We start from the raw sequence: 6,000 nt of genomic DNA, 5'->3' as shown, positions 1-6,000 counted from the left end.
AAGCGAGGACATATATATGGTTCAGTCGAAAGGGTTTGTGAATCCTAAGCATCCTGGTAAAGTTTGCAAGCTTTTAAATCCGTTTATAGATTAAAGCAAGCATAATGCAGCTGGAATCTTAGGTTTGATGAAAAAATCAAAGAGTTTGGTTTTTTATCAAAAACCAAGATGAGCTCTGTGTTTACATTAAATATGGTGGGAGCAAAGTAGTCTTCTTGATCTTGTATGTTGATGACATACTGTTTATTGGAAATAACATTTCAACTTGCAAGTTGTCAAGTCTTGGCTTGAAAAATGTTTTTTCATAAAGGATCTTGGAGAAGCTACTTATATACTTGGAATCATGATCTATAGAAATAGATTTGAATGTCTTATTGGTTTGAATCAAAGTACGTTCATTATCCTGCAGAGATTTAGCATGCATAACTCCAAATATGGAGCATTCTCAGTGCAAAAGGGCATAACCTTGAGTAACTCTCAAAGTCCTACCACACTTAATGGAGTAAGACGAATGCAATGTATCCCATATGCTTTGGCTATAGGATCCATTATGTATGTCATGTTATGTACTAAAATGATGTCTCATTATCTTCGAGTTTGACGAGTCGTTCTTAATAAAATCCAAGTGAAGAACCTTGGATTGTTGTTAAGAACATTCTTAAGTATTTGCAAAGTACTAAAGATTTATTTTTGGTTTACGATGCTTTGGAAGAAGAGTTGAGTATTAAGTTTTATACTGATGCTAGTTTCCAAACTAATCAAGATGATTCTCGATCCAGTCACGTTGTTTCTTTGTCATGATGGGCAAGACCGTTGATTGAAAAAGCTCTAAGAAGAGCACAGTTGAACAATATACAACAAAAGCAGAATATATTGGTGCCTGAGAAGCTGCTCAGGAAGCTATCTAGATTAGAAAGTTTGTTGTTGAACCCGAAGTAGTTCACAACATTAAATTTTCTATGAAAATGTACTGTGATAGTTGGTCTGTTATTATACTTCTGAAAGAATCACATATACAGAAAGGCATTTAACACATTCTTCAAATGTTGAATACATTTATGAAGTCATTGAGAAGAATGATATTATTATTTTTAAGGTTCATACAAATGATAATGTGGCTGACCCGTTCACGAAGCCCATGACAGCAAACATGATGATCATGCTAGTAATATTGGACTTTGTTAAGCTACTGATCTTTTTTAATTACATCTAAACTCTACTTGTGATTTAGTTAATTAATTAATAATTATTAGTGGTGTAACTAGATCTTGACGGAAACCATTAATCGTGTGAATGTTTAACTGAATGTTTTATATAATGGTATTATATACTTTAACATATATGTTGATTTTAATTGTTTCGATGCGTTATAAAACTCCAAAAGTAGACACGGTTTTCCATCAAAAACTTACTTTATATTCTTGTTGACATGGAAAATATAATGTAATTCAAACCAATGGTCTATACTAATTATTTTTTTTTTTATTAATTGGTCTATTAAAATTCTATTTTATAATATATAAGAATATTTATAATTTTTGTTAACCAAAGATTTTTGGTTTACGGAATTATGTTATTATTTATTTTATAGAAATTAATATAAAATTTATGTTATAGAAATTATTTTGAGTAATTAATTAAATAAGTAAGAAATAATACAGTAATATTTTCTATACACGGACATGGTTTCCACACAACTAGTCGAAGCACCAATACCCGCACCCGGGGTGAAACTTTGACCCGGGGCGAAACTAGTCGAAGGCCTTGGGCCAGACCCAACTTAAACAAACTTGGGCCAGACCCAACTTAATCTGGCAGATGATTATAAGTAACAGCAGCAGCAGCATCATTCGGAAGAATTTCACAATACGCAACACCATCTAAACCTAAAATCCCTTTTTCCCAACTCCTCCTTCGACGACTGAGGAGACATCAACTCCGTTAAGCCACCAACCAATTACATTACAAATTATTAATATTTGGTGAATTTTTTACTTAATAATAAATGGAAGAAACTAATAATGGTGAGCTGCCAACGATCATGGTGACAAACGACGACGGAATACAAGCAGCAGGTCTACAGGCACTTGTTCATGTTCTTGTTTCAACCTGTCGTTACCGTGTTTGGGTCTGTGCCCCTGAATCGTACGTATCCTTCTTTATTACTCCGTATTTTATTTATTTAATATGAACTTATTTTATTATTATTTATAAGTATAATTAAAGGGTAAAATCGGTAATTAGTTGTACATTAATCAAAAAGTGTTACCGAGCACATATAAAAATATAATATTAATAACTAAATACTCTGTATATTAATAATAATAAATGCTGATCCTTCACATGATCAAGCGGTTAACACTGTATGCTCTTGACTCTATTGTTTGATTTCTTAATAATTCTATTGTTTTCTTAATCAAGCATGAGATAATGAATTTATTTAGAAAAATAAATTCAGACTGAAAGAGTGTAATGAGCTCAAAAGGCTGTTTTTTTTTGTTTTTGCCTCAATTTTAATGGAACTTATTGGTTACATGCGTTAATATCAAAGATTTGTGTGCTAAACAAGCCCTTCGTATATAATAATTATATTGTATGTTAGTATGTATATCATTTGTTGGTGTCTGAAATTCCAGGGAAAGGTCAAGTGCCAGTCATTCAATCACTTGGCAACACGCTCTCGCTGCAAACCGAACCGAAATCAATGGAGCAACAGCCTTTGCTATTTCTGGTTAGTTACTTGTGTCCCTTTGTCCTCTATATATATTATTATTATATTATCAATATAATAATATATTGAGTAAACTATAGTTGCTTAATTACATTTTCTGTTTTGTTGCAGGAACACCTGCTGACTGTACTTCATTGGGTATCTCCAAAGCACTATTTCCTTGTGTGCCTGATCTGGTACATCTAAATTACCATTTTTCTTTTTTTATTAGTTGTTACAAATGATGTATTTCATAGTTTATATGTTTCTGCTTTGTGTGGTAGATGGGCATATTTACTTTGATTCATTAGTAACTCGCAAAATTCCTCATTTTTTTATCCATGCATGAGATAATGTTTACGAGATGCCATTGTCTTGATATACCTCGTCTTAGGGCAATGTGCTGTACATGTAAATCTGAACATAATTTTGTTTTATACAATGTTTCTGACTTATTTTGGTTAATGTGAACAGGTATTAAGTGGCATAAATGTGGGCAGCAACTGTGGTTATAACACGTAAGTACCTATATACTTCGTTACATGATTAAGTTGTCGTATCTCGTTCATTTGTGCCATTTAAGTGTTGCCAATTGCGTTTTTTTATCTCGCAAACAAACATAAATAGCAACTCTGTTTGCACATGGGATTAAAGTATGTTTGTGGCTTAATGCGATTAATTATTTTCTGTTACAAGTTATATTTTTTTTTTAATTCGAGCTATGTTGAAATGCAGTATTTATTCAGGGACAGTTGCCGGTGCTCGAGAGGCTTGTTTACATGGTATACCGTCTATCTCGATATCATATGATTGGTATGTAAAATTATTCCATACATAAACATAATGTAATTTGTGGTGGTGAATTATAAAACCGAAGTTGATCTTTTGTTCTTCAATTGGGCTATTGACAGGGTCAGGGGTGTGAGCAGTAACGACTTCATACACGCTGCTGAGGCTTGCTTGCCGATAATAAGTGCCATTCTGATTCAGAATTAAAAGAAAACGTATCCTCGTAAATGTTTGCTCAATATTAATTTGCCCACAGATATTCGTCATCATAAAGTAAGTTTACACATATACATTTAAAAATTGTGAGTATTTGTATTTTTTTCTTATGTTATTATTTTTTTTTTTTTTTTATATTAGGGCTATAAGCTGACTAAGCTAGGAAATAGTATCGTTAAAATGGGTTGGAAGAAGCATGTTTCAGAACAACTTTTATTAACAAGAGAGGTTTGTGGTCTTTACTTGGAGATTAATTTTTCAAATTAATATTAAGTATATAATCATTAATTTAACTCTCTGATTAAAAAAGAAAGGATTATAATTACGGAGATATACTTGCTTTCAGGTCACGGGAGGCCACGTAGAATATGGTGAAACGGATTACGGCTACCTTAAAGGCGGATATGTACGTGCCATTATTTTTTGTTAAAATTGATTTTTTGTTAAAGCATCCGTTTTAATTTCTAACTGTGTTTGATTGATTAATTAATTACAGATAACAGTGACCCCTCTTGAAGCCTTAGGTCCTGCGGATATCGACTGCCAGATGTTTTTCAATCAATGGTTACCTGAAGTGAATAAGTGTGCTTCTTCTTCATCTTCGTGGTTCAGTTAATTATAATTTGGAATATACAGTATATGTATGTCACAGTAATTAGTAATGAGTTTTGAATCCATGGATAACATATAGTCAGGGGCCGACCAAAGAAGGGGTAGGGTGGGGCGCCCGTCTAGTGGATTTGTAAACTGGGTCCGCCACTGCATATTGTGGTGGTGTTTTTCGCCCATTCTCATTTCTTATTATATGGAAAGATAAAGTAAATAGAGTATTTGACTTTTATCCCAGTTTGATCAATCGTGCTGTGGCTCGAACTTCTTATTATACCGATTTAAGTGAGTATGCTATTCACATCATTTGTTGTTTATAGACATAACTAGAACTAGAACTAGAATAGAAAGTGGCCGGATGGCCCACTCCGTTAGGCCAACAAAACAAAGTTTTGTAAAAAAAGGTAACTAAATGACGAAATTGATGACGGTAGGATGATGTCATCAAAAAACTATTAGTTGGTGTTGACTATTATATTATATATATTGTTAATTGTTAATTGTTAATGTTAATTAAAAAGATGATTTTTTGGGTGGGTTTGTGTCATTTTAAAATGGGTTGAGCTTCAAAAGTTTTTGCCCTGATAATCTTAATATCATACATAACGAAGAACTAATGTGTTAAATATTACTGAATTATTCTAGTAATTTTTTAACTTGTTTGTTAAACACATTTCATATTGGGTTATTGTGATGGATTGATTGTATTGTTGTTCCTGAAATTCCTTTGCATCTAAATATTATGAAAGGCAACATTAGTTAGCGTGTACCTATCTTTTTTTTTTTTTTTTTTTACTAAAAAAACGATAACGATTCTTATTAAAATTGGATACCTCTATCAAACAAATGAAGAATTCAAATGAAGAATTCACAAACAGATATAATGAAACTAACCATAAAGGCTCGAACAAAGTAAACAAGCGTGAACAATTAAAACTATACCATGCTAACTCTAACCGAGCCTAAATGGAAGAGTACGTCTAAACCTAAACAAACAAAACAATCCGATCGAAACAAACAAACAACAATCCGAAATTTAACATCCAAACACAACAACTAACAATTAAAGTTATCTATCATAAAGCGAACGCCTAAACCCAAACAAGCATGAACTTATCATGTGGCACCTATAGGGTTTGTGTTTATTGTTAGATGGCGAATAAGATTGAACTTTCTAATCAAGCCCGACAAACCGCTTGATTTCCATTTACAATATAAAACAGTATGTCTTTGCTCGTGACATGTATAGACTAATGGACAATATTGACTACCATACTATGTTAGAATAGCATAGTGTGATAGTCATACACACAGAGTTGCAACACTTCTAGATATCAATGCATAAAGAAAACATAAGACAAGTCATGTCATGTCTCCCAATTTCTTTTTTCTTTCTTTTTTGTTTTTGACAAAAAAAATAAAAATAAAAAAAAAATAAAAAAATAAAAAAAAAATATAACTAAAACTATATAACTAAGGCGATTTCATCAAAAGATAAAAGAGGTCAACAATCATGAACGGAAATGCTCGAACCTAGAAAACAAACTTTCAAATGAACTAAAGCTATCTACGACCGAGTCTAACCATAACTGAAAAACAAAAGAACCGCAACAACAACCAAAAGGGCGAGTCAAAAGCGACACAACCAATAGCCTACAAAAAAGACAAACCAAATA

The 6,000-nt window shown here is 32.3% G+C and overlaps 1 pseudogene; it reads left to right on the top strand.

Annotated features, from left to right (window-relative positions):
• Positions 1 to 1,885: 1,885 nt before the first annotated feature.
• Positions 1,886 to 4,505, top strand: LOC139873270 (uncharacterized; annotated as a pseudogene).
• Positions 4,506 to 6,000: the final 1,495 nt, after the last annotated feature.

Source organism: Rutidosis leptorrhynchoides, chromosome 10, assembly GCF_046630445.1.
Source record: "Rutidosis leptorrhynchoides isolate AG116_Rl617_1_P2 chromosome 10, CSIRO_AGI_Rlap_v1, whole genome shotgun sequence".
Classification (NCBI taxonomy): Eukaryota; Viridiplantae; Streptophyta; class Magnoliopsida; order Asterales; family Asteraceae; genus Rutidosis; species Rutidosis leptorrhynchoides.
Note: the sequence above shows the minus strand (reverse complement) of the source record. Positions and strands in the feature narration are given on the sequence as shown.